Source organism: Corvus brachyrhynchos, unplaced genomic scaffold, assembly GCF_000691975.1.
Source record: "Corvus brachyrhynchos isolate BGI_N302 unplaced genomic scaffold, ASM69197v1 scaffold466, whole genome shotgun sequence".
Classification (NCBI taxonomy): domain Eukaryota; kingdom Metazoa; phylum Chordata; class Aves; order Passeriformes; family Corvidae; genus Corvus; species Corvus brachyrhynchos.
Genome location: NW_008238635.1, coordinates 2,628,436 through 2,634,495, shown reverse-complemented (window position 1 = coordinate 2,634,495; position 6,060 = coordinate 2,628,436). Strand labels below are relative to the sequence as shown.

The window sequence follows — 6,060 nt, the reverse complement described above, 5'->3', positions numbered from 1 at the left end:
GGCCACAGATATAAAATAAGTTAGAATAATCTGTAAAAGTTTCTTTTCATATACAGAATAACTTCTCTGGGGGTGATTTTAATTTTTTTTTTAATTGACAGTCTGTACACAGATAAATCTTTCACCAGAAATCATTTTAAAATGCTGGTTCTACAAGGAAAAAGAAGCCACTAAACAACCCATCAGTCTCCTGCAAACTCACAAGCCTGTCCTCCTCAGTCATGGGTGCCAATCTTTGGGACCAGCCCTGTCCCGGGAGTGACACTCTGCTGCTGATGAGTTCAGGGCCCCCAGAGTATGGAAGAACCAATCACCACCTTGCCAACTAAATCAGAGCACTGAGTGCCCTGTCCAGTCCTTTTCTGAACAGCTCCACCACCTCCCCGGTCCCTTCCACTGCCTGACCATCCTTTCCATGAAGAAATTCTTCCTAATGTCCAGCCTGAACCACCTCTGGTCCTCTCGCTTGTTACCTGGGAGAAGAGGCCACTCCACAACCTGGCTACGACATCCTTGCAGGCAGACAACCCACAGATCATTTGCAAGCGTGTTCTAGAATATGTTGTGAATAAGTCACTCAGACACTTCACTGAGTGTGGTATTTTCACACCCCTGGCCTGCTGATCTTCCATAACAGGAAAAGTTTTCCATGAAAGAAAAGACTGAGCCTTTAAGAAATCAGAGTTATGTACTCAGCAGTCCTGTTTTGAGCTCTTCTGCCCAGGGATGCCGAGCTCCAAAATCCTGACTTACAAAGAACATGTCGATGAAAAGGAACTCGCTCACAAGGTGGGTAACGTACCAAGGAGATGCATGTTCAGGTAGGGTTATCTACGCTTTTAGGATGTCAGATTTGTTTTGCCTCCTTGCTGTACTACTCTATAACCTAAGGCAAGAAACTTAGCTTTAAAATGAAGACTATTACATTTCTAACCTCTCCCCGCCATTAGTCACCATAAGAACAGAGATAAGAATTAACAAATTGTGCTGCTTCCAAAATCTTGTACAAAAATAGATCACTATGTCCTTCAGGCAGTCTCAAAAATCTGCAAATTCTTCTTTCACCTCTCGATTTCAACAGGTACGGTCAGGTCCCATTCCCACGGCTTGTGACACAGTCAAAATCACAGATGAATGAAGATCGTATTCACTTTCCTTGGAATTGCTATTTGGAGTCCATTCCATTTTCATTCTCATTGTTTGGATTTCTTTACATTTTCTCTTTTTTGTCCAAAGGAAATGCATTGGCAGTGCAAACATCAAGTAGGTATGATTAGACCCCTGTCCACCCCCCTTCCCCAAACAGCAAGTGATCACCCTGGCATTGCCAAAAGGCCTCACAAGGTGTTATTTGCACACACAGGACTCCACTGTCATGTTGGGCTACACCTTCAGAACCACATTTTTGTTTTCATCAAAGAATAAGATACTAAGAGAAGATATTTTGTCAGGAACGCAGCAAGGCTCAGGAATGCTGGGGACGACTCCGACAGCTCTCACAATGCTCTGGATGGTGGCATGGTTGGACGGCTTCATGGCCTGCAAGATAAAGATATGGCAGACCACGTTACTGCACCCACATTGCAATGGACTCATGCACTCTACAATAAAATTGCTTTGTTGAAGGGCCCTGCAGAGACCCCTCAGCTGGAACATCTGTTTGCCCTCCACTCTTGCCATTAGCCATTGTAGCTGGCCCGAGCCAGCAGCAGGGAATATGAATCTGGGCTGGCTCGCTTGGCCCCCAGATGCCAGAGTCCATCCACTGCATTCAGCTCCCTGCTGGGGATAGAACCTCGGGCTCCCTGTGGGATTTGCCTGCCCAAGGGGTACCTATAGGTCAAGGTGGTCTCTCCTGATTGATTTAAGTTACACATGGGCTGCAATTCGGTCTTACAGCTCACCTGGCTGGGAGGGAGGCAGTTCACATGTTGACAGGCTGTGTTGGTAGGGGAGCCAAAGAAACAACTCGTGGGCTGGGAAGTTTGAGCAGCGGAACACAAGTGCATCAGGAAAAAACCAAAAGTGGATAAAATGCATGTGAAGGAGAGAACGGGAGCGCCTCAGGCCATGATGCCAATTGTTCCTCCTAGTACTTGTGCAAGGCTCTGCTGTTTTGTTCCTCCTTCCATGCCGATCACTTCTCGTCCACGGTGTACATCTGTAGCCAGTGGCTGAGGAACTGAGCCTCCAAGACAGTTATACCTCATACTAAAGTGACACTTGCAGTGGCATATAGCAGATCACGCTTCACAGGCAAGAGGGAAGGTCAACAAATGCTTTCTCTCCTGGCACATCTCTCAGTCCGAACTGCAGGCGGAAATGCTTCTCTTTAGCTGTGGACTCCACCACTTTGAGAGAATGTGCAGATCACTATTTTGTTTCGTCTAGTTTAGAGACTGCAAAGGGAAGATGAAGGCCAGCTCTGTCTTTTTGTTCTAGGACTTTTTCTTTGGGAGCAGCTGCTGGATGTTTTGAAGGGGGTTTGGGATCTGTGTGAGTGAGAGGGTAGGATGGTACATAGAGCTTGAGAGAAAGTGCATATCTCCAGGGAGTTTGATGCAGTTCAGTGGGTGCGAGTTACATGTTGAGCAGCTGATTGCACTGAAAAGGTTCTAAAAGAAAGAGGCCGTGCTGGAATTGTCTTTTCTTTTGCAGCCTATAAACTGCACAGCCAACAATGAAAAGATGCCTTCTTCTTTCGCCGCTAGATGCAGGATCACATTCCGTCAGTCTCCAAGAGGCAGGATGCACAGCGGAGCTCTTCCACCGACTGCTCGCACACGACTGGGGCCGCGAAGCGCTTGGCTTTTTCCCCGGCACTGTCAGCGCTCATCGAAACAACCGCACGATGGCGCTGACGACTTGCAAAAGAAGGCCAAGCACCTGGCGCTGCTCGAAACCACCCCAAGGGCAGAGGCAAGTTGCAAACGTCCCTGCACTCCAATCAACAGCACATCAGGACAAAAAGATTTCCCTCATCTTCCCCTTCCAAGAGCAGACTCTTCTTTGCACCACATTCAAAGAGCAACACGAACTCCTTTGCCCTAACAAATCTTTTCCCTCTCGTGGAGTCCGGCCACCAACTTGAAACCATCTGGCAAAAACAGAGCTCAAAACAGTGCCAGCTGAGGAAGCTCTTGCTGCCTACAGCTTCAGCTGCACCCCTCAAACCAGCAGCACACACGCTGCTCTCAGCACTTTCCTTCTCAGCTCTAGGTACCATCCTAAGCCTTCCCTCTCCCAGAGTCAGGATCCAAAGACAATGGCACCAGGGACTGCTCACACACTAAAGGTACTGGGATAACAAGCTTGGCATTTGCATTCCCACTGGTGGTTCAACAGCTCTAACCCAGAGAAGTGCCTGTTGGCAAAAGCTTTAAAATTCACTAAGAGCACTCAATGTGCAGATCCAAACTTGCTTTCTTTGCCAAAGAGAGGATCTATAAGCACATCTCAAAAGAAATGGCATCCTCTCCTCCAAAACACAAAACATCCAGGGACTGATCCCATACAAAGGTGCCAGAACACTGTTACTGGGCATTACCTGCCTGGAACACTAGATCAGCTGCACACCAAGACTCAGCATAGCTGAGTGTCCTGCCAAAATTTCAGAAAGTCACCTCTGAGAAGTGGAAACCACATGCCAAATCGAATCCTTCCAGAGACCACCTTCCAAAAATGGATACCGACTCCAAATTGTATGAATTGAGGCAGTGCTTGCACATCAAATATGACAGGACAGAAAGTTGCTGCTGCCCCACACCTCCACGAGGCAGCTTCTTACCTGCACCTCCAACACTGGGGCTATGTGATTTCCTTCCCATGAAAAAGCATTGCCATTCTCGTTCAGGAACTTACCAGGTGAAAGTTTCATACCACCTCCAGTATTGCATACATCCAACAATTACTTCTACACAGAAGGGGCCAGGAGAGAAATTTCTTGCTAGACTACACCTCCCCATGGTACCTTAACATCTGCTCCAGCAACACTGGCACTATGTCCTTGCCTTCCCAAGGAAAGGCACTCCAAGTCACTTGGCCTTGCCTTGCCTTCAGTACCTTGCCTAGTTTCTCCTAGCCTACCCTTGCTTTGCTTCCTTTGCCTACGTCTGGTTTCCTTGCCCTACCTACAACTTGCTGGCTTTGCTTTGCCCTGCCCACCACTCTTTAGCTTGCCTTCCATGCAGGCAAGGCACTGCAAACCAAGTGTAGGCATTTCTAGGCAAGTCAAGAGAGAGGTAGACAAGGCCAGAGCAGTGAGGGGAAAGCAAATGGAGGGGAGGGAGCCACCTGCTCAGCCCCCTTGTCAATGGCCCCTCCCATGGCCGGGCGAAGCCCCGCCCCACGCCTGAAGGGCTGAGCAGGAGATGGAGATGGAGCATGATGCTCAGGCGGGAGGGGCAGGCAGGCAGGGCACCTTCAGGCTGTCCCCTGCATGGAAATGCTGGGCATCTTGTCCTTCTATCCCCCTCCCCCCCCAGAATCACACCTTAGATCTTCTCCTCTGCACTGGAATTTTTCCAGTTATGACAGCATCTCACGCTTGGCCAGAGTGTGAGATGGGGCCACAACAGCTCATGATACCCCCTCCATGCCGACAACAGCTCCAGTGTGTGTTGTTCCTCTTTCACAGGTTAAGTTCCCATCGATTGACCTCTCAAGGTCAACATCATTGTTCCTCTCAAGGGTCAAATTCTCACCAGTTAGACAAGAAGATTTTCTTCATTGAGTTTTCTTCATTATCTGGTCGCATGCACAACAGGGGACCAAAGATGGCATGGCCTTAGGCACGACTTCAGGCCCTGACACAATTACAAAATGAACCTTTTTCTCTTTTTTAACACCTTCATTTCAGGAGCATAGAATTGGATAATGCGGAGCTTTGGAATCATCTATCTTTGTGTTCTGAAGTATCTCAAATGAGGACATTGGCCCCTAATATAAAGTTTTCTAGGACTTCCTTGCTGGTAGCAGTGGCTTTGCATGTCAGAGATTAAATTTCATGACAGTCCTTTCACTGGGCCAAAAGGGATGAACAACTTGAATTTTGGATCACCTAAGAGATTCCAGAGGCTCTGAGACTCTTCTGTTTTTGTAAAACCCAGGTATTTTCCCTAAAAAAACCCCTTGTTCTTTGAGGGAATCTACATTAAACTTCCCAAGAAATGGAAGGCAGCCCAAGCTGCTAAACAAGTGAAAATATTTCTATACTCTATTTTAAAGTCACAGTCCTTTAAGAACATCTGAGTAGAGCAGCCACTTTATTAGTGCAGGCAAAAATCCATCCACTTCTTGAGCTTTCGGCAACTCCCTATCTTGATTTTCAAGGACTGGGCACAGCCAACTAGACCTGGAAAATACAGGGCAGATTTGCGTTTGTACCTGTGCTCCCTGATTGATATTCTCATGTTTGGTGGCATTACTGGTGGATCCAGGAAACAGTTTCATCTCAAGCAGGGTCACAAAGCCTCAGCTTTTAAAAACATGCATGAAGTCCTGTGCTTGGGGATATCTCCCCCATGTGCAGGGAGCAGTGAGCTTATCCAAGGGAGGTAAACATGTAGCCCTTATGTCCTATTTCTCTCCACCCTTTATTCTGACTTTAAGTATGAGGAATTGAAGGGAAACATTCCCTCAGGAAGGGGACACGAGCTACCCCCATGCTATGGATGCTGTCAGCACCAGCCTGGGCTGAGGGAAGGTGGATGATGCTTTTGCCATTCATCTCCTCCTGCAGGAATCTTAACTTTTCACAATCACACACCTTTATGAGGTTTCTCACCAGTTGTATAGATTTGAGAAATCACTATGTTCAAAGAGTGGATAGTGGCTGTTTGGGAGGGAGACGGGGGCTGCCCACAGGATCCAGAACTGCCCGGAGGATCCAAGGACTGCCCGGGAGATGCACAAGGTGCCGGGATGATCCAGGTGCTGCCCGGAGGATCCAGGAGCTGCTCGGAGGGTCCAAGACCTGCCCGGAGGATCGAGGAGCTGCCCGGAGGATACAGGAGCTGCTCGGAGGGGCCACGAACTGCCCCGAGGGGCCAGCCCCTGCCC

The 6,060-nt window shown here is 48.3% G+C and overlaps 1 long non-coding RNA gene across 1 annotated transcript; it reads left to right on the top strand.

Annotated features, from left to right (window-relative positions):
* Positions 1-542: 542 nt before the first annotated feature.
* Positions 543-1,629, top strand: LOC108447443. Its single transcript, XR_001863010.1, has 3 exons — positions 543-789; positions 1,082-1,267; positions 1,364-1,629. It is a non-coding gene; the product is annotated as an uncharacterized LOC108447443 (long non-coding RNA).
* The last annotated feature ends 4,431 nt before the right edge of the window (positions 1,630-6,060 follow it).